The sequence below is a fragment of the Gorilla gorilla genome, chromosome 2 (assembly GCF_029281585.2).
Source record: "Gorilla gorilla gorilla isolate KB3781 chromosome 2, NHGRI_mGorGor1-v2.1_pri, whole genome shotgun sequence".
Taxonomy (NCBI): domain Eukaryota; kingdom Metazoa; phylum Chordata; class Mammalia; order Primates; family Hominidae; genus Gorilla; species Gorilla gorilla.
In genome coordinates, this window is record NC_086017.1 from 52,273,613 (window position 1) to 52,296,906 (window position 23,294).

Here is a 23,294-nt window from a genome sequence, read left to right on the forward strand (position 1 = left end):
TTAGAACATCCAGCTGATAGTATTCTATGCAGGTGTATACCACCTTCTTTTTCACTTACAAAATGAACTCATGACATATATGGAATTTTATAACCTGCTTTTCTTCCCTTTCACAATCTGAGAATACTTATGCCTGTATTTAAGTGATTTCTTTTTATTTAGCTAATATTCCATTGTTGGATAGATTTTTTTTTTCAAATTTCTATCAATAATACTATGTGAACATTTTTGTAAATAAGGGCACCATATTGCTCAGCCAAAAGGTGTGCATATGTTTAAGACTTTCAATATGTGCCCAGATTCCTTTCTAGAAAGGTCTTCTCTAACTGTATTCTAACCAAGTGCAGCAAAATGGCAGTTCACCCATAGTATATTCACCCATCTGTATACTATCATTTAAAAAAGTACTTGCCATTTAGTAGATTAAAAATGTGTCCTCGTTATTGTTTTAATGTATTCCCTCAGCTGCTAATGAGTTTGACAATTTTTTTATTTGTTTATTGGCCACTTGCGGTTCTATTGTGAATTGCCTATTCACATTCTTTACTCGTTTTTCACTTGGAATGTTCATCTATTTCTTATTGATTTGCAAGCCTCCATCCAATTTTAATGAAAAGCTTAAATCCCCAGCACAGCTGTGAGAAACGCTGATGGCTGCAGTTCTCTGCAGATCTAATTGTTTTAATAAGTTCCACAAAGACTCAAAGCCTAATGAAGGTATAGATCTGATCTGTGGAGCTTGGAAAAGCTATGTAATTAGAAGTTTCCTTTCTCAGTCAAAAGCCAACTATATTTATCAGTTTAACTTCCTACTTTTTTCCTATTTTGAAAAATACATTTAAATATATCCTACTGGTCTTGGCGGCATGGTAGGAAGGACATCAGAACCATGTCTGGTTGTTATGTAACTCTCCAATTAATTTAGGGTCTTATTTTCTCTTTTGGTTTCATATTTTGTCTTTAAAGTGAAGGCTTCAGATGTCTTTGGTTCATTTCTGCCTTAGCTGCCTCTGGAACCTGAAGTGAGGCTGTCACCTAGCAACCAGGGCTCTGCTTATAGAAACAGAAGCCTTGGCCCTGGCCAAGAGAGGAAAATCACCAGTTGGAATAAAAAGTTTTATGTTTGAACTAGAGAGCAGCCAAAGGTGCAGCGCCTAGCAGGATGCAGTCGCCAAGCTGTCCTCCCAGAGGAACTCCAGGCTCTCGGAGGCCCAGACGCAGAGTTGGGGAGGGCTGATGGCTTCAGCATCAAACTTTGGGAGCTTTGCTCCCCATCCGGAGGGGCAATGGCAAGTGGAATGCTTTCGACTTGGATCCAGAAAAGAGGTTTTAACTCCCCTACCCCACAACCCCTGCATGATCTGATCTCTTGGGACCCTGGTCAGTTCTGGGGGGCCACAAGGCTTGAGGCTTCATGCAAGCATTTGGGGATGCAGGCTGCTCCCTGCGAGTTCAGTTTTACCACCTGGGTCTGAGCAGGAATATGTACTGGGTGTGGTGGTGCATACCTGTAATCCCAGCTACTCGAGAGATAGAGGTGGGAGGACTGCTTGAGCTCAGGAATTCAAATCCAGCCTGGATAACACAGCAAGACCCCATCTCAAACAAAACAAAACAAAACAAAGACTCCAGGGGTTCCCACGCTGTGAAGCTGGGGGATAATATTAACACTTCCAGGATGTTCTGCATCCATCATCAGATGTAAGGAAAAGCTGGAGTCACTAGAGTTCTGGAGTCACTAAGATTCTGAGTAGAGGAAGGGACTGTAGCTGGCTTGCTGGACTTCAGTATACTGCAATCCCACTGGCAACACTGCCCCTATTTAGTAGTTACAGCATTTTCCCTTGAAACCCCACCCCCTTCCCACACAGACACCCCACCACCATGGACTCCCACCTCCTTATTTTTCCTTCTCTTTCTCCAGGACATGCCCTGGCCAAGGGAATATTACTGAGCCTGATCAGAACACAGGCCTTAAATATTCTTCTGTGGTTTGGCTTGCTCTTCTGCCCTCTGTTATGAAAATAAAAGTCCCAGGTAGCCCCTGGTCCAGGGAGAACAAAGAGATACGTATTACAGACCTAAACTCAGCTGTGGCCTGAAGTAGAGTCATGCCAGCCAATCTCCAGGCCAATGAAAAAGAAAAATGAAATGTTTGTTGTTGTGAACCACTAAGATTTAGGGACTATTTGTTAGGCAACTTTATTGCAGCAATACCTAACTAATACACTGCTCATTACTCACTACCACTATTTCCTTCTACATGTCCCGATACTTGTATCTTCTGAGGCCCACTTGGTCAGCTTTTCTTTCAAATCTTCAGGCTTTACTACATTCTTCTAATAAATTCCTCTCTTTGCTAAAGTTAGTGGGAATGGATTTCTGTTGCTTGCAACTCAGAATGCTGACTGGTAGAGTTCGTCTACTAAATCTCCTCTCCAGAATTGACTATGTCTCCATCTGAATTCAGAACCTTCCTCATATGATCTGAATGGTCATTTCCAGCCTTTTCCCCATCTCCTTTTGTCTTCAGGGAGCCTCGGCTGCATCCAACTGAAACAACCTGTGTCCCGAACAGGTTTCCCTGTTTCCTCCCTGGAGGACTTTGCACACATTTGGTCTGGTGGCAGCATTCTCTCTATCTTCAACTGCTGAGTCCTGTGAATCTTCTAAACATCACCTCTTTGAGGAAGTCCTTCCTGATTCTCCCCTGGAACTCCCACCTCCCCTCTGTACTACTGGATGCACTTGCCCTAGTTGTCCTAGTCTGGATGGTGCCTATCTTTCTCTAAAGAGCTGCTGTGGTTTATTGCCTTACTAGAGGAGAATTTATGGAGACCAGCACTCGGGGAGGCAGAGAAATACCAAATCTTGTTCAATGTCACTCATCCCCATTAATCACTTTCCAGTGGGATTTCCTGACACTTGAAATCAAGGGTCCTGTGTTGTCTACTTTTGTATTCATATGCCAAGCTCAGGGCCTGGAACAAGGGTGTACTCTAAAGGGTTATTTGAATACAGGAATGAACAAATGCCCATCTTTTCTAGAATCTGAGTACGTAATAGAGATATATTCCTGGCCAATCACGTGGTTCCTTTGATCTGGATGAAACATAGCCATGATTTTTTCACCTTGTCCAAAGATGAAGTTGGGTCTTGGACAGCTGCCAAGACCTGGGTGTCAACCACAGACCAAATATTATTGAGAAACATCCAAATGAAGCACCCGACACTTAAAATTCACACAGTTTTTAATGTTACAGTTGATGGGACCACAATGGCCTATGCTTGCAGGCTCAGTACATATAATCCATGAAACTGAGGTTTGGTGTAGGGAAGCAGGAATCTGAAACCCATGCAGACAATAAAGGCAAGGATGGGAACTGGACTCCAGACCTCCAAATTGTCAGTTCTCTATTCCTTACAAGGAGTAGAAGATTCCATGACAAAACAGACTAGAGAGCCTCCAAGCTGGGTTTTTCCATTGGGTCTTCCTACACAGCCTGTTAATAGGGAGGGCATCACCGTTCCTGTGCCAACCTCCACAGTCACAAAGGCTGCTATTCTGTGGCCAGGAGGATTCTTAAAATAATAGTGCTGCCTGCTTCTGTGGGCTGGAGCCAGCTGTCTCAACACAATTGGTTCCTGAACTACAATTTCCTACTTCTGGTGATAATTGGTGTCATAGTAACTGGTCAGCCACGTCCATTTCTGTCCTGGTAGCCAGGGCTTGGTCAGGCAGGGGAGAGACCCAGAGTGAAAAGAATCAGGTGAGCATCATGTGATGGGATAGGAAAGACTTTTGGAACCAGAAAGATTTGAATTCAAATCCTAACTCTGCCACTTGCTGGTTCTGTGGGCTCCATTTTCTCATTTGTCAGGTGCGAGTGATCACTGCACCTGCCTCAAAGAGTTGATGTGAGATGAATACTGTGTCTGACATATAGCGATGGTTAGTGAATACTGTGTTACTGCATAAGATAAGAAAGAGGGCTGCCAGAGGCAGACCCTGAGACAAGGAGTTGATTTGGAGGTGATTCTGGGAAACACCAGTATGACAGTGGGGAAGTGAGTTACAGAAAGGAAGACAGCGATACAGCAGGCTTTAATGTGTAGGTTACCCTGAGAACAGTGAGAGTTCTGGGCACCTTTAAGAGTCAGGGTGGAGCATGCCTCAGCATTGTCCCCGCCAGCAAAGGGTGAGGAAGTTGAGGTATTTATCCACCCCAACTCCCATCCACCATTGGTCATGGCTGCTGGGGAGTGGGGCTTAACTTTCCAGCACAACTTGCTCTTTGCAACAGCTTAATGGGCTTAAGAAGCCTGAGAAAGCCTGCTTTGGGCAGCAAGTTGCAGCTGCTGGCAATTGACATATGGGGTCCATGTGCATGGGAAAGGTCAGTGTGGGGCAACCATAGCATGTATTACAAGGTTCCAAAGCTCATCAGGAGAAGCCAGGGCTGTCATATTATGTCCCAACTGGGCTAGAATTAGGATGCATGGCTGGGTGTGGTGGCTCATGCCTGTAATCCCAGCACTTTGGGAGGCTGAGAAGGGCAGATCTCTTGAGGTCAGGAGCTTGAGACCAGCCTGGCCAACATGGTGAGACCTTGTCTCCACAAAAACACAAAAAAAAATTTTAGCAGGGCATGGTGGCGAGTGCCTGTAGTCCCAGCTACTTGGGAGGCTGAGGTAGGAGAATTGCTTGAACCCTGGAGGCAGAGGTTGTAGAGAGCTGAGATTGCACCACTGCACTCCAGCCTGAGCGACAAGCAAAACTCTGTCTCAAAATAAAAACAAAAAAAGAGTTAGGATGCAAAACCTAAAAGCTTGGAGCTGGTGCGGAGAGCCTGGGGAGGTGGAAACTGAGTCAGGAATGAGGTGAGGGCCCTGGACATTTGTCATCAGCTGCCTTGGAAGCCCCAAACTCTATATTCCTGGGTGCCAGCCACATTTGTAGCAGATCAGCTTTCTCTCTATTGGGATGACCTAGGGCAACATGGGACTGTGTTGAGAGAATTTCTTACTCTTTCCAAAACACAAGGGTTACTATTTTACACACACACCCTTACCCAGCACTTAGTACAAGCTGTTTAGCTTTAGCCATAGCATGGGCGTGGGGGAGGGTGTGCATGTGTGTGTGCAGGTCCTTGGGGGAGAACCTTAAGAACGACCACTTTTCTCATTGCCGGCAATGGCTACAGATTGGGCTAAGCTGAGTAGCACACTAAGACATGCACAATCAGGAAGGGATGAAGAATGGAATTAAGAAGCCCTGTGCATCAGAAAGCGGCTGAATTCTGTGTGAATCCTCCCAAAGCACACCTTCCCTTAAAGGTCAGTAGATAGAAGCTTTTTGAGATGCCTTAAGCTGTTAAAGTCCAGTGTCAGAAATTCCCACTGGGTTTGAATTTGAATGGATTACTTGAGTTCCCTGAATGCTTTGCAGACAGAAATACAAATACATGTATATATTTGCTAATATGTATATATATATATATATGGGTTAGGCTTTGTGACTTCTAAATGTAAGGATAATGAAATGAAAAAGTAAGACCAAAGTGCCTCATCATCCTCATGGAAAAAACACCCAGGAAAATAACTTTTAGAAACCGAGTTCCCAGTAGAGTGTTCCTCGAGGTTTATAAATTTACTGATAATAGTTATCATTATTATCACAATGATAATTCTCAGTATTGCTATTTTAGCAAGTACCATTGTTTAAGAACCTTCCATCTGCTCCTTATCTTGCTTTTCATATATCTTATTGCACTGAAAGCTCAGGAATTAAGGTGTGAGGAAACAAAGGCACTGAAGGGTTGATCGATTTGCTGTGGGTTGCAGAGCAAATCAGTGGTAGAGCTGGGATTCAGCAACAGACTTTTCTGGTTCCAAAACCTGTCCTTTAAATTATTCACTCCAAGTGCAGGGGGTGACATAGTTGAAATGGATTTCTTTTTAGTGGTAAAATATTATTCTTGTAAGTACTTCTTGACCTCTTCATCTATTCTTCACTGTAGTCAGAATTTTCAACCCCCACAGCACAGTACTTTTCACTCAGCTTTGGGATTTAGTGATGGTTTCATGCCAACCAACTGTCGAGGCCACCGATATCCTGAGCCAGTATGAATTAATTTGAAGTTACACTTACGACTTGGGAGATTTAATATCAAAATCAGGATTTCTAGCTGTTTTTGAAAAATTACAGAATCAACAACACTGATACGGCCCTCCCTTCAGCTCACCTCAGTCCCCACCTGTCCCTGCTGTATCCTCGCCACTGGTGCCAAGTGACAGGAGCCACAGAGCATCACACCTTGCATTGCGTATTTTCTTACAATAAATTAAGTTTTTCTAATTGCTCCTCAATTATTTTCTCTCCTTTCTGGCATTCATAGTATTTGACTTTTTTTTTTTAACTTTTTTGAGACAGGGTCTCACTCTGTTGCCCAGGCTGGAGTGCAGTGGCATGATCACAGCCCACTGAAGCCTCAACCCATCCTCCCACCTCAGCTCCCCTGAGTGGCTGGGACTAAAGGGGTGCACCACCATACCTAGCTAATTTTTTGTATTTTTAGTGGAGACCAGGTTTCACCATGTTGCCCAGTCTGGTCTTGAACTCCTGGGCTCAAGCAATTCGCCCACCTCAGCCTCCCAAAGTGCTGGGATTACAGGTGTGAGCCACTGTACCTGGCCTAGTATCTGACTTTTTGGTGCATAAAAATCAAGGATCCCCCCCCTCCACAAGCAGTTCTTCAGCTATACCAAGAGCCATTCTGAGTTCTAACCTGTCTTCTCTCCTGTGCTCTTATCCTGCTGAATGGCACAAAGACACCAACTCAGCTTCAGACAGACTTTTGTAGAATTGTCGATCTAACAGTTGTTATTGTGACATCCAGCAACTTCCTCAGCCTCTCTAGCTTCTGCTTGCCTTATTTGGAAAACAAGCCCTGGTTACTTTACCTAAAGACAGTCAAAAGTCAAGCCAAATGGCTAAGTTTGCCCAATACACTGGGAGCCATCCTGCCAAATGAGCGAGCCACCAAATTATCTGATTCTTTTAAGTATTCTGTTTTCATTAGCCAGCTTTCATCTTGTATACATAATAGGATTTTATGAAATATGCAACTTGGGTCTGCCTTAGCACTCTGCTCTTCGACTGAAGACTGAAGTACCCAGAGAGAGGGAAGTTGAGGGAAGAGCCGGAGAGACAGGACTAGAGAGGCAGGCTGGGGGCTGAGGAGGCATAAGGAGAACACATTCATGAAAATATGCCCTGTAATATGAACAAGAAAGCATGAGGAATATGCTCATCAGAGTTCTCCTTATTAAAGAATATATTATGCTTCTCTTTAGCCCTTTGACTCCCCCTCTTTATCTTCAGGCTCCACCAGCAGCAGCAGAAAGCAGGAGCGGGGACATTGGATGTTCTTTTAAGACATTGTTATAAAGATGGAATGAATTCAGTCAATTGGGAAATATACTAGTACTTTCCTTACAGGATTGTGGGAAGGATTAAAGGAGCTAATGATTCTGAGGTGTGTATCGACAGCACCCCACTGTGACTCCTGTTATCACACTACTCAGAATGGCACCGCCTGCCACCCAAATCCACAATCCTCCCCACCTTCATGTGCTGTCAAAACCAAGATTCTACCCACATAAGGGTGACTAAAACAGACCCCTCAGGGTTGTGGAAATGAAGGAATTAAGGATGTCCTGAGAGTTAAGCCATAAAATCAGCTCATTAAGGAATGTACAGAAGTGCAGAGGCCCAAGGACAAGTTCCAGGCCTGCAGTGGAATCCACCCTTCGCAGGGAGAATGGGACCATCAATGGAGGCCATGGCTGACCAGGGAAGCCTGAAGATGGGGAAGTAGAGGCTGAACATTTTTGGTGCCCCCCCACCCTCTGCCCTGGGAAGCCTGGGGCCATTAAAACATCACTTTACATCGATAGCCCTTCATTGCCAGTTCCTGGGTAGGAAGCCACTGTGGGATAACATGGCTTCCCAGGATCAATGCCTCCAGGGAGAACATGTGCTCATCTGGCTGATGTGAACCTCCAGACTGCTTAGAATTAGTCAATTTTCTTTCCAGTTTGTTCTCAGGTCCCTCAGTGGTTGTTTATTCAAGCATCCAATAACTTCTGGAACTTAAAAGATTGAATTTCTGAGCTTACATGGCTGAGGGCCAGACCCCAACGAGTGACTCATTCTCCAAAGTCAGTTTCCTCTGGTGGGGGGGATCTCTCTGTATGAGCAGCACCTGGCCCTATGTGGCTGTGGGCACTTCCCACTGGTAGCCTCAACCACCTCAACAAGGTGCCTGCCCTGGAATAAAAGGTAGGGAGCCATACTGCTGCAAAAGAGAATCCAGTTTCAAGGTCCCCATGAGGCACCAGCAAATTTTGTTCTTGATCAGGACTTATGGCCTTATCTAATAATGTTGGCAAGGAAAGGGGAAAGTTTCTTCCTATATTAGTTTTAAAATCTAATTGAAGACAATTCTGTTGCCTAGACAATGGCATATTAAATCGTTCAGCAAAAGCAAGGATTTATTAAAAATTGTCCTTGATCTATAGAACAAGGGAATGTAATAAATCTTCCAGAATTTTTAGCCATGCTTACTACACATCATGCTCTAAAATTACATTAGGCATGGAAATGAGATGGGGCAAAGGGCTGCAGGATCCTGAAGCAGTAGGACGGTATTCCAGAGCAGTCTGACCTTTTGGTGACAAGTGAGTCTCCTGAGCATGTGTCCAGGAGAAGCAGGGAATAGGGAATAGGGTGTGTGTTGAGCATAATTTGTCCAGGAGCTAGGCTAGTAAACTTGACTATGTAATCTCCTTTAACCCTCACTGTCTGCATATGGGGTAGATCATTTTCTGGGTTTTAAAAATCTCTGTTATAATAAGTTTCCTTGGGTGGCAAAAGAGAGAAACCAATTCCAGCTAGCTTGAAAATCAACTATCCCCCCAAGCAGTTCTTTGGGTATACCAGGTGCCATTCTGAGTTTATCCTATTCTCTCTCCCTTACATGTAGGGATTCTAGGCAAATACTATGTCCCACAGAGTGATAGGGAAAAACACAAAAGCCCAGGTATGTAGTGGGTTATACCATCTAGGTTTGTGTAAAGGCACTGTCTGATATCCACACAGTGATGAAATTACCTGAACGTGTTTCCATCATTAAGTGATGCATGACTCTCTCTCTCTGTGTGTGTGTGTGTGTGTGTGTGTGTGTGTGTGTGTGTGTGTCACTAATGCAGTTAGACTGTGTTTAGCTTGCAGAAAGTGAGGCAATTTGACTATTATCTGGGCCTGATATTTTCACCCCAAGTCACACATGCCAACAGATACATGGTAAGGTCCTGTGCAGCTTAGTCATCTTAAAGAACCTCAGAATCACTTCAACCATAATTCCAACCAAGGCTGGAGAAAGGCAGGAGCCTTCGGCAGATCTGTTCACTCAGCAGTGGGTTTGCTGACTGCCTTTCTGGTGCACTGACATTACCATGACTCAGCTCGCCAAGGTCTATGTCTGAGAGACCTCAGTTCAAGGACAAAGAGTGTGATAGATACAGCCAAGATTGGGTTCTCCCCTGGATCTATCAGGGATGGCCAAGGGGGTGGGTATGTTTTTTGTAAACAAAGCCTATGAGGGCTCATCCACACAGGATTCATGAGCTGTTCCCAGGGGAGCAGAACTTGTGAGCCAACAGCCACTTTGGTGGTGGCAAAGTCCCCAGTGTCCCAACAGGAAGTGTTGAGATTGGTACAAAATCAGCATTCCATTCCCATCTCCCCTAGTTTCTCCCAGGCATCTCTATTACAGGGGCCTACAGTGTTCATCAAGGCACTTATTTACGGGTAGCAGAGAATGTGGCCTCTGAAATTTAGCAAGGCCCAACTGTTTAACTCCTAGTGGCCTCAGAGGGTTGACAGCAAGAATTTCCTTTGCCAAAGTTATATATCCATTCTGTTGCTGTCACACTGCTTTCAAGTGGCCATCCCAGCTTGCCTGGAGTTTGTATCCTTCTTGAGTCACTTACTAAAGTCTGTAGACGATCTCTAATCCCTGAAATACTCTGATATTTTGCTGGTCTGTCCCCAAGTCTCCACCACTGACCACATGGTCTGGCTTCTGGGAGACAATAAAAGGTTGTTTAATGGATTGCATTGTCCCTGTATGTAAAAGGCCTGCCAGCACCCCAGGCTGGGGTTAGGGATGCCTCACTTCTTCCCAGTGCACCTCAACTCAGCTGGTTCCATGTGTTAAGGTGCACTACCTTGCAGCCCATTCCTGAAACTCATCTCTATATTAATAAGATGGAGTGCAGCTAACGTGTAGATTTAGTGCTTACTGTTCACTGTGCTGGTGACCCACACTAAATACTTTACATGCATAATCTCACTTCATTCTCACAGCAATCTGATGAAAAACCACTGTTTTTCTATTTCTCTTTTTATTTGACAAGTGAGAAAACTGAATTATATAAAGATGTCACAGTTGGCCCAAAAATTGCACCTAGCAAGTTGCAAAGCAGGATTTGAGTCCAGAGCTTAAGTGCTTAATCTCTGTGCTGCTGCTCTTCTGCTTGTGAGCAACAGAGAAGAAAACTGCAGCTGGTGACTCTATTCACCTATTGCTGCATATCAAGCCACTCCAAACTGAGTGGCTTATACCAATAGCAATGATTGTTTGCTCACAAGTCTGTGATTTGGCAGGGCCCAGCAGGGTCAGCTTATGCCTGCTCCACATGGCATCAACTGGGACAGCTGGATTGAGGCAGGAAGATCTAATTCCAAACTGCCTCACTCATATTGCTGGTTAGTCAGTGCTGGCTGTTCATTCTTCTCCACTTGGGTGCCCCTGTGGGCAGCTCGGACACTCCTCAACGTAGGGGCTGGGTTCTAAGAGCAAGCACCATGAGAAAGAAAGTGTGAGTGCCAGTTTCTTAAGGCCTGGGCCTGGAAAATGGCACAATGTAACTTCCACTGTATTCTAATAGTTATTCAATTACCAATTAACAGAATCTGGGGAGGGGCATTGACCTTGCCTCTTGAGAGGAGGGATATCAAAGAATGTGGCCAGCCATATTCTCAAACTACTACATTAGCTCAAGCAAAAGGGAAGTTTATTAGAAGTCCTCATGTTATCTCAAGAATTCCAGAAGGCCAGGAACCAAGAGAAGACCCAGCTGCTTCATCACTGGGAGTTATGTCTCTCCTCTCCAGAACTCTGCCATCAAAGAAACTCAGCTCTGCTGTCTTCCAGCCTCTGTGTTTCTCATTGCAAAATCCCAAACTCCTCAAAAAGACAATCAGATTGACTCACTCCGATCCTCTTATGGACTGAAACTTTGTGCCCTCCCAAAACTCATATGTTGAAATCCTAATCCTCAATGTGATGGTATTTGGAAGTGGGGCCTTTGGGAGGTAATTAGGATTAGATTAGCTCATGGGGGTAGGACCCTTATCCTGGGATTAGTGCTCTTATAAAAAGGGAAGGAAACACAGGATCTCTCTCTCTCCTTCCTGCCATATGAGCAGTGACCAAAAATTGTAAGTATTTTGAAGGCCAAGTCTCATGGGAAAGTGTAAGCAATTGATGGGCAACTGCAGAAGACAGCCGTCTGCAAACTAGGAAGTGGGCCCTCATCGGACACCACCTCTTGGACTTTCAAGTCTTCAGAACTGTGAGAAATAATGTTTGTTGTTTAAGCCACCCAGCCTGTAGTAATCTGTAACAGTGGCTGGAACCTAAGACAGATCAGTTGTCCATCCTGGATTCATCACCTATGGCTAGGGGGTCCATGTCTGCACTTCAGGCACTTTCCCAAAAAAGGACAGTGTTTACTGCCCTGTTTCATAGATAAGTAACTGGGAATCTTGTGAGTGTAAGTTATTTGCCCAAAGTCACATAACTGATAAATTGTAAATCCTATAGTTATGTTCATGATCTTTCTGCTTCCTCTAAAGGGCCATGGAGTAAATAAAACGTTGGAGCTAAGCAGCCCTTGCATTTACCAAGTTCTCTTGGTGAAAATGGTTAGTGGGCAGCTGAACCATGTTAAATAATACTTCCCTTGTCAATGTAAACTCAATCCCTTTGTATTAAAATCAAAACAGCAGAGTGTTCTCTGTATATATAATTGTCCCTCCCTCAGAGTTTCTGATTCAGTTGGTCTAGGGTGGGGCCCGGAGACCAGCTTTCTAACCAGTTCCCAGGTGATGATGATGATGATGATGCTGGCCCAGGGACCATATTTTGTGAACCACTGATCTAAAAGAACAGATATCTACATTACAGGATTTCTTCTTATTGGAGCTTCTGGAGTAAACTAGTCAAGGATGGCTGCTAACAAATATTCACTTTCCCACCACACTTCCATGGGGGGAGTGTGCTTCCTTGATCCACCGATGTGGGGCTGAGCCCTGGGTCTTATTTTGGCCCCATGGTTGATGTCTACCCCTGCTGCCTACCAACTTTGTATTTGGCCATGTTATTGGCTTTGGCCAATGGGCTGTTAGCAGCTGTGGCATAAAATATACTTGTGTGGTTGGGTTTGCCTTCCTATGCTTCTGCCTTGAGAAGTGCTTCTGAGGGTAGCTCAGTGGTCCCAGAAAAGTGAAAAACTCAATGGTGCAGACCTGAACCCAATACTGGCTAGTGCCAAGTCCTAGTGAGCCCAAATTAGATCAGGTCACCTGCAGACATGGGAGAGAAAGATAAATGCCTACTATGGTAGGCTACTGAGGTCTAGAGTGGTTTGTTACATAACACTGTTGTGATAAAAGCTAATTGATGCAGTGACTGATGTTGGACCTTTCCTGTTCTTTAAACTATTCCTTGACCCCCTTCATTTCATAAATGCCTACACCAAGACCTGCATGAAATTTTGAATTTTTTTTCAGATTTTAGTATTTCAGTCTATATCAATTCATCTAAAGAAAGTCATCCCCTGCCCCCCAGGAATGAACTAAACCAAGAGACTATTTTAAAATTTCACTTAAAAATAATTAAGAAGGGATGAACTAGGCCATATTCTTTGCCGGCTGTGTAAAGTGATCAAAGTCAACTGGTTTAAAACTGACATATGATCCTGAACTCGGAAAAAAGCTACAGAAAATGAAAGCCAGCGTTGAAACGACAGCACATCCAGAAGGAGCAAGAATTTACTGCCAAGGTAATAAATTGGAACGTTCTGGAAGGAAAATCTATCTGAAATGGCAAAAAGTGACCAAAAGTTGTAAGTATTTTAAAGGCCAAGTCTCATGGGAAAGGGTAAGCAATTTCCTGGCTTCTTTGCTAGGCCCCGTTTCACTGGGTGGAGATCACTGTAAAATATAAAATTCTACAGAAATAAATCTACCTTTTGGTCATGGAAACTGTTATTTACATTTACCCTTCAAGACACTCAGTGGGAGAGACCTCCCTCCTAAAGGCGGAGTCCTGGCCAGTGACTTTCATTAGGATCTAAGTGGATTACACTCTGACTTGCGCATCTTATTCTAAAGCACATGAGCTGAAAACTGTAGCTTTCTGTGAGGGGGAAAAACATCCTAGGGATCACACTGTATTCCAACAAGCACTTTAAAACTTTTAAAGCATCCACCATGGCAAAACAGAGCAGGCCAATTCTAGAGAGGAGAAGAAGTAAGAACGCAGATCCAATGTCAGAGGACACATACGGATCACCTACTGTTTGCCAGAAACGGAGCTCAGTGTTGTACATACAAAGTCTTTCACTAATAACTACAACTGATATTTGCAGCCTGCTTTGGTGGATTGGGCTGTGCAATGTTCCAGTGGTTGACCCATTTCTCTCCCTTGCTCAACAAAGTTTTAGAAAGATATTCCTTAATCATAGAATGTGCTAAATTAGGCCATAGCAGACAATATAGAAATTGTGTTTCTGTGTGTGTGTGCGTGTAGTCTTGACAGATAGTCTTTGCTCCAGGGAAGAGACAGTCTTTGACAAATCTTTATTTACCAGGATTTCAATCTATTCCAGAGTATATGTCATATTAATATGTCATATTAATATGTCATATTAATATTTATCAAGAAAAATATTATTGCTATTATTGAGGTACGCTAGCTAGCATGTATTGACTATTGAGTGTATACCATGCACTGGGGACATCTCATTTAATCCTCATATAACCCCAATCATTATATTAAATTCCCAATTTCTCTACTGATTGCCCTGTTTATATAGATCAGGAAATTGAGATGACCAACTTTCCAGGGGATCCAATAGCTAGTAAACCATGGGGCTGGAACTAGAGCCCAGATCCACTGAACCCCAAGGTCCCTACTCTGAACGGCCTCCCTGAATGGCCTCCATTTTAGCTTAAAGGAATTTTTTAAATACATAAACTTTCAAGGACAAGCAGAAGAGACAACTGGACAGCCTGCTAGAAGTGGGAAAGCAGAGGATGCATAGCACCTCCTGTAGCAGACCCTAGAAAGCTGACTCTTTGGCCAGCATAGAACAGACACAGCCGGATTTGCCCCTAGGCGGCCTCAGAGACTCATGAACAACCGGCAGCAGTGATGCTTGGCAGTGAGGGTAAAGTGAGGCTAAGTGGCTCAAAGTCTGCCTAAGAGTCAGTTAGGCCCCAGCTTTCCTTTCCACTCCATACAGCCAGGTGCCTGTCCCCCACTACTCTAGCAGAAAACTATCATTCAGTTATCTGAAGAGGTCAATGCTGGGGGTTTCTGAACTGGGGGCATCAGGCACAGTTTAGGGCAAGAGTATTATACTGAAAACAAGAGGTTTAAATAAACATTTATACATGTGAAATATGAGACCCAGCCTACTGCTCAATCTTCCTCCCAAACTGGCTCCAAGAAAGGGGCAGCCAAGCCTATATACTCCAAGTGGGAGGCTGCAGCAGCCTTCTCTGGGGAACAAGGGCAGCCTAGGAGGGCAGAGTGAAAGACCTGACATCAGTGATGTCTGCAGGGAAACTGTCCAGCCGGATGGCTCCATGGTGAACCCCATCATCTCCAGTATCTCCAGTAACAACTGATTTCCACGAAAAAAAAAAAAAAACAACCTTATTTTACTCTTTATATTATGTGCTTATATAACTTGATGAACCTGACTAACTGAAAGCTCCAATCAGCTTCTTAAATATAAATAACCAAACAGGGATCAATAGACGTCTTAGAGAAGACTGTAAATAAAATAAATAGGTAGAAAGAAAGAGACTGCTGCCAGAAGAAACTAACAAAAATGTATCATAAAAAGAAAAAACCAGAATTGCATCTTCAAAACAACATAGGATGCTAATAAAAAAGGGAGAAAGAAACATTCAGAGAGCAAAGAAAGCCCTTAGACATAAAAAACATGAAAATAGAAATGAAAAATAAATGGAAGGTTTGAAAGAAGAAGTCGAGAAAATTGAGAAAAGTTCCCACAAAGTAGAGGAAAAAGTGAAAGAAATAGAAAATGGAGAAACTATTAAATGAATGAATGAATGACAAATACAAGATGCACAAATAATGGGAATTCCAGAGAGAATCAAAAATCATAAAAGAAAATTCTATACAACATTCCAAGATGATTGTCTAGAAGTGAAGTACACAGGTTTCCAGATTGAAAGCCCCATTATATTGGAGGAAATAGACCCCACATTGAGGCATGTCACTGTGAAATTTCAAAGTGTTAGAGACAATCCTACAACCTTCCAGAAAGAAAAGACATACAAAGAACTAGAATCAAAAATGGCTTATGGCTAATCAAGAGCAATGTAATCAATATTCTAGAGGAAAATTATTTTTGACTTAGAGTTCTGCACCCAACCAAAGTATCAATCTCAAGTATCAAGGTGGAATAAAGACATTTCAGACGTGCAACATCTCAAAAAATTTCAAGAGTCCCTTGCACTCTTTCTAAGAAAGCTTGTGGAGGGCGAATTTCAATAAAACAAGGGTATAAACCAAGGATAAAGAAGGGATAGGCTCTGGGAAACAAGGGATCTCAGGAGAGAGGTGAAATTGATGGTGATAAAGGAAGATTCAAGAATGACAGGTGTGCATGAGGTGAAGAGACCAGTGAAGACTGAAGCAGTCAGAAGTCATGAGGAGGAGGTTTCTTCGAGAAGATGAACTGAAAGAAAACCCAATGAATCTGAACATCCTGAGAGGAGAATTAGACAACTGCAGAAACTTTTGGGGTTGAATGAATGATAAGTACGTAGGAAACTAAGCAAACAAGCAAAAACAATGCTTCACTAAAGAAGAAAAACACTGTTCAGGAAAAAGAAGTTATAGTAGAGCACTCTGTGGCTCAGCTGTGAAGAGCATTTTCACAGTCACAGTGAAAGCCAAACATCGATGGAACCCAAGTTAAAGGTGCATTATACTGGAAGGATGGGGTGTGTGTGTGTGATGAGGGTAAGGAGCAAAAGACAGCTGGATCTCCATCTTCCTGGTGTAAGGCAAACCCTGATTTCACACAAACCAAGAAGTAGGAAAAGAGCATATTCTTAGAGAATTGGAGGTAAATACCCAAAGCATCAGCTGAAAGAGTTGAACATGTTTTTTTCTTTCCTAAGGAGTGGAACAAGAGAGAAAAATGAAGGAGTGTTGATCTTCACGACAAAATCTATTTTGCTCTTTCTATTATGAGCTTATATAACTTGATGGAAAATTAATAATTAAAAGAAACAAACTACATTAACTTAAATATTTTTCCTGTGATAATTACTTTAAAAAAAACCTAATTAAATCTGCCCTCTCTCAGGATTTGTAAAGTCTTTTGCCTCTTTTAAAAAATAAAAATAAAAGTCTTTTGCCTCTTTTCAAGGACAGTCATGCATTACGTAACAATGTTTTGGTCAACAAATGGTGGTCCCATACAAACGGCGGTCCCATACAAACGGTGGTCCCATAAGATTACAATACCATATTTTTTCTGTACCTTTTCTATGTTTAGCTATGTTTAGATACACGAATACTTAGCACTGTGTTGCAATTGCCTACAGTATTCAGTACAGTAACATGGTGTGCAAGTCTGTAGCCTAGGAACAATAGGCTATATTGCATATAGCCTAGGTGCATAGTAGGCTATGCCATCTAGGTTTGTTAAATACATTCCGTGATATTCACATGATGGCAAAATTGCCTCAAGATGCACTTCTTGGATGTATCCCCATCATTAAGTAAGGCATGACTCTAAATAAATCCCCTACTGAGGAAGAGATGATGCTATTCACTCAGCACCATGGGAGGCCCTGTGGGATTATGGGGACCACAAAGAGCCTGGATTCAAATGCTACCCTCACCACTTTCTAGCCTTGCGGACTCTAAGTTATTAAAACGCTCTAAGCCTCAGTTTCCCCTTCTGTAAAACGGTAATACTAACGCCTGTCTGCTTTCAAAGGATTATAATATTGAGGGTCAGGCACCCGATAAATAGTAGATATTATAAAGCATGAACTAAGAAAACACAATTGTGTTGGTTTCTATTGCTGCTGTACCCAATGGCCACAAAGTTAGTGACTCGAAAAAACACAATTGTGTTAACTGAGGGTTCTGGAAGTCAGAGGTCTAAAATCAAGGTGTCAGTAGAGCTGTGTTCCTTCTGGAAACTCTAGGGGATAAACCATTTCTTTGCCTTCTCCAGCTTCAAGAGGCTGCACCGTTCTGATTCCTGCTTCCACCATCACATCTCCCCCCGACCCTCACTCCTGCATCCTTTTTTCTTCTTTCTTTTTTTGAGACAGGGTCTCACTCTATTGCCCAGGCTGGAGTGCAGTGGTGTGATCTTGGCTCACTGCAACTTCCGCCTCCCGGGTTCAAGAGATTCTTGTGCCTCAGCCTCCTGAGCAGCTGGGATTACAGGCACCTGCCACCACGCCCGGCTAATTTTTGTATTTTTAGTAGGGGCGGGGTTTTACCATGTTGGCTAGGCTGGTCTTGAACTCCTGACCTCAAGTGATCTGCCCGCCTCAGCCTCCCAGAGTGCTGGGATTACAGGCTTGAGCCACCATGCCCCACCCCTGCCTCCCTCTTTTAAGGACCCTTGTGGTTACTTTGGGCCCAAATGGATATCCAGAATTATCTTCTCACCTCAAGATCCTTAACTTAGTCACATCTTCAAAGCCCCCCTTTTTTTCCATAAAAGGTCACATATTTCCAGGTTTGGGGGACTAGGACATGTATATCTTTGCAGAGCCGATTATTCTGCCTATCACAAGGATGAAGTTGATTTTCAGAAGTAACAAAAAGTTAGATGATTTCACTATTCTCTCCCTTTTAAAAATGTTTCTTCAAAATTTGAACAACAAAGTTTGTTAATTTTAAGAAGTTACTGTTAATTTTTTGGATCTGATAATGGTTGGCTCATATTTTTTTGGTTTCTTATTTCTCAGAGACATGTATTAAAATATTCACAGATAAAATGTTATGATGTCTTGGATTTGCTTCAAAATAATCTTATATTGAAGGAATGAGTAGGAATAGAAGTAACCAAGTTGGCCACAAGTTGACTATAGAAGAAGCTGATTGATAAGTATGTGGGGGTTCACTGTGCTTTGTCTTTATATGTTTAAAATTTTCCATAATGAAAAGATTTTTTTAAATTCGCCTTTATATTTGCGTTTTATTTCTCTGCTAACTTCCACCACCTCAAGGCTTAATATTACTCCAGTCACCCACTTTACCTTTACTCCTATTTTATTTCTTCATTTCCTCACCTGAGGACAATAATAATAATAACAACATACTGTGCAATATTTCATTTAACTTTCACAGCAATCCCTCGTGCATTGCTATTGTTGTCGGTATTTATCTCCATTTTGCAGACGAGGGAAGTGAGACTTAACAAGATTAAGTACCGTGCCCAAGGTCAGGAAGTCATAGAGCTGGAATCCAAATGCCTGGTTCATAAGGTTGCAATGAAGGACTTCATGAGATAACTTATGTGAACCACCTAGCGTGGGCCTCATACAAACAGAGAATTTCGTGGTGTCACTTCTTACAACTATAAGAGAGACGAAGAGAAGATAGGACATGAATTGCCTCTCAACAGTAACAGTTTGACTTCTGTGAAGGCGAAACACAGATCTCACCCAAGGCTGTGGAGGGAGAGCCACAGAGGGTGAAGCATCCTTATCTCCACACCTGCCGTCCCTTGGTGCTCCACATGCCGCCTCCCCCCAACCCCTCATCGCCGTCCCTGCTCCAGCACCCCAACTCTCCCTGCTGCCATTGATTTCCTTTTAGACAGGTGTGCAGGGTGGGAGGTTCAAAAAGAACAAAAGAGAAAGGAAGAGAAAATTTGCCAGGAACATGAAACTTGCCTCACTTTCCAAGCTCAGAAATTCTGCCTCAGTAATTCAGCAACATGGATCATCTGCCTACCTCCCTCACCTCTAGGTCCTCCTGTCTCCAGCCAGGGCTACCCCTCCCACCCAGCTCGGCCCTCTTTTTCCATCTCCTCCTGCTTCTGTCTAAAGGGGGAAGCCTCTCCTCAGCTGATTGTTGGGACGAATCTCACCGGGCCACGGAGACCTTTCCCACCTGTCAGCCAAGCAGTGGTCTTCACCTCCCAGGCTCCAAGGTAGCAACAAACACTGCAACCACAAGGTCGGTCATCACAGCCTCCAGGGGTCGTGAGCGGGAGAGCAATTCGCACAGCTCCATCTCTCCTTTTCCCCCCTGTTCATTCATCATCCTGTAAGTGGGACTCCCTTCCCCGGAGCTCATTGTGACAGTGGGTGGCCAGAAGAAAAAACAAAAGGGGAGTCATATACAGGAAACAACGTGTAGAATGAAATGTGGGCAGTTAAAAACATCCTTCACCTAGCTATGCGCACTCTTGTCAAGAAAAGAACTTTTTCTGGAGTCCCCAGTCCAAGGGTCAGATGTTGTATCAGCCTCCCAGTAATCAAGCACGCCTGGATTTTATCCTGATCTTAAAAGTGGAAATGACAAACAAACAACAACAAAAAAAACTCCCAAAAGACAAGCAACTTGGTGGATGCTCACGGCTGGTGAGCAACAGCACAGACACAGATCAATCTGATGATTCAACCCAAGCTCCTTCTACCAGGCTTGGGGTTATTCAGAAGCTGTTTTTCAATTATTCACAGGCTGTCTCAGGAAGTTAAACAGGATGTGCAGAGGGCCCCTCAGAGAGTCATGAATGCCAGCAGAGTTGAACGCTTCTTGAGATGCTCAGCACTAGAGAGGCGGCTCCCACGGAACCTGGACATAAACTGAAACCAGTAAAATTTTTGAACATTTGCTGAACAAGCATTCAGAACTGCTAAGCTAGTTGTGTGAGTCTTATTTTTAATGAGTGTCTGCATAGATGGGATCTCTTGTAAAAATGACAATCAGTCCTGCTGAGGCTGTTTTTGACATGTGAATTTAAAATTCCATCTTCCTTCAAAACGGGTGACCAATAGATAATAAAAACATTTTGTGATGACAGCTGCCCTGACTGGGAACTGGGGAGGGGTGAGTGGTGGAGAGGAGGTAGGGAAGCAAAGAGAGGGTGGCTGCGAGGCATTGGAGAGCCCCAGCAAGGAGGGCTCTATGTGCCTTGCCAAGAAGCTTAGGCTGCTGAGGGACTGAAAGCCATATGATTGTGCCTGGGCAAAACAAACGTTATTCATTAACTTCAAAGTGCAAATGGCCAAGACATTGTCTATTGGCATCCAGCTCCACTTGCACCTGCTTCTATGTCCTCCCCTGGGTGCTGGGAGCCAGGGCCCTGGGAGGTGCTCATGCTGACAGGGTTCTGCTTACAGTCTAGGCTTCACCACAGATATATATTCATGGAGATCTAGAAGGCAGAAGGGAGGTAACAGACATTCTTCCTCTGACAGAAACTGTTCTGGACAGAAAATGTGACCCTAGATTCACAGGCCAGAATTCTTATAGTAGGCCACGGCTTCCCTGCCAGTTACCTCACTCAAGGCTGCTGAGTTGCTGGGAAGTTGGCAGCAGTTTCCTACACATTTCAGACATCCTAGAAGCAGCAGCCACTTTCTGACTCCCCGCACCACAGGCGCAATGGTAAACCCTACAGGTGGCTGACTTGCTCCTGTAGCTCTTCTGTTAATTTTGCCGGCAACTAATTCCACAGAGCCTCTGGAAAACCCTGATAGGAGAGTCACAGCATAGCACCATAGGGTCTTAAAGCAAAGCTGTGCCCTATTCCAGAAATAACTACTTTCCTTTTGAGAAGCAGTTCCTACCTTGCTCCTAGGGCTGACTGTAGGAGACCACATGATCTGAACGGGCTACTGTGAACTAGATGTTCTCTGATGCCCAAGTCACAAAGGTGGCTTTATGTATGCAGCAGCATGGCATCATCCAGTGACAGAAGTAACATTGGTCTCAGTCAGGTCCTGAAGGCACCAGTAGGTGCCTTCCTACTTATAGGAATCCATAAGCGGGATTCCTATAGTACCTCTCTCCACTCCCTCAGTCTTCACCTATGACTTCATGGGGAGTTCTTTATGATCAGTTGACTGAGGAAGAAAAAGCTCCGACAAAGTTTACGAATGGATCTGCACAGGGTGCTGCACCAACTAGATGAAGAGTGCTACACATTATACGGAACATAATGGGGAGGGAAATTCTCCCTCTGAGCAATACTTTAAAAAAGACCACTGGTTGTTCATTTTGCCTGGAAAGAAAGATGTTTACAGGTAGAGATCTATGCTGATTTATGGGAGGTAGCTAATGATTTGGCTGGATGGTCAGGGATTTAGAAGGAACAAGACTAAGAGATTGGTGGCTATAAGGTCTGGAAAAGGGATTTGTAGATAGTCCTTTTGGAATCGGCACAACGTGAGGATATCTGTATGCTGTGTGAATGCTTGCCTTAAGATGCCCACAGCAGGAAAAGCTTTTAATAATCTGATAGACAAGATGAGCTATAGATGTCAGCAGCCTCTTTCCCTAGCCACACCTGGTGAACAAACGAAGTGGCTATGGTGACAAGGATGAAGTTTTTGCATGTTCTCAACAACAACGATTTCTCTTCTCCAAGACTGGCCTGCCCAACCTACCAATAGCAAAGACCCTAATATAACATCAATCCCCAGAGGGACTAACTGGACACTTTGTGGCAGGTGGATTACACTGGACCCCTTTCATCATGGCAGGAGCAGCTATTTTTTTTTTTTTTTTTAAGATGGAGTCTCGCTCTGTCGCCCAGGCTGGAGTACAGTGGCACGATCTCGGCTCACTGCAAGGGGAGCAGTTATTTTTATATTTACTGGAATATGTGCCTGCCCTGCTTGCAATACTTCTGCCAGCTCCACCATCCATGGCTTTACCCATTGTTATGGTATCTGCATAGCATAGGTTAATTGCAAGTGGTGGAGATTGACTACATGCCTATATTCTAGGGCAAATAACCCTTGGCTGATACCATGGGATGTATTAACTAAGACTGATGTTCTGTACCCTTGGGTCAGTGAGTTACTTTGGAACAAGATGGATCAGCATGCCAGAATAATTGGACTGATAGTTTGCACCTGGTTTTGGTGGAGCCTTGGAAGGGGGATTTCAATTATTAAGGCTGGCCACATAGCTACAGCATGCTTATATGACCAGCTCATTTTAAGATACCCCAACCACAACCATGTTCTCTGCTACCGAGATGTTTGACATATGTACCCATGGTAATAAGAGACCTGGAGACAATACATGTCCAGTGTGACCCAGCATTGTGAGGATAAAGAAGTCTGCACCTGAGCTATCTGGGCCCCTTTCAATGCATATCCATTTTCTGCTACTATTGTACTGTATGTACAGATGTCTATTCAATAGTCAAATGAAACATATAACAGGTATTTTTGTATGTGAATTTGGAGTTTGAGGGAAATATTGGGGAAGAAATATATACATATTTAGAAGTCATAAAAACACTGATGTTATTTGAAACTGTAGGAGTAGATGAAAACAGAGAAGAAATCTGAGGACTGAGCCGAGGTCCCTCCAACATTGACCAGGAAGAGGAGGGGACACCAATAAAGGAGCTCAAGGAGTAGTGACCAGAAAGAGGGGAGACACCAGGAATATAGGTGGCCCAAAAGACAGTGAATCTGGTGTTTCAAGGAGGGAATGAGCAATCATGTCAAATGCTGCTGAGGGCTAAGATGTGGACTAAGAATTGATCATAGCATTTTGCAATATGAGACCATAATGCTTATAATAAACATGCTTCCAATAAAGTGGATTGAAGAGAGAAGGGAAGGTAATACAGAGAAGAGAGGAAACTTGGATACGTTTTTTGAGGAATTTTTAAAG

The 23,294-nt window shown here is 43.5% G+C and overlaps 1 protein-coding gene and 1 long non-coding RNA gene across 3 annotated transcripts in view; one reads left to right on the forward strand and one right to left on the reverse strand.

The window, feature by feature from the left end:
• Positions 1–23,294, reverse strand: part of LYZL4 (lysozyme like 4) — a 49,736-nt gene that overhangs the window by 7,409 nt on the left and 19,033 nt on the right. The gene's annotated exons all lie outside the window — the stretch shown is intronic.
• Positions 1,096–23,294, forward strand: part of LOC129532331 (uncharacterized) — a 40,705-nt gene continuing 18,506 nt past the window's right edge. Inside the window, exon 1 of one of the 2 annotated variants that reach the window (XR_008678025.2) lies at positions 1,096–1,326. This is a non-coding gene — a long non-coding RNA (uncharacterized lncRNA). Of the gene's footprint in view, positions 1,327–21,352; positions 21,686–23,294 lie in introns of those variants that run through there. The other variant, XR_008678023.2, reaches the window with a different exon arrangement.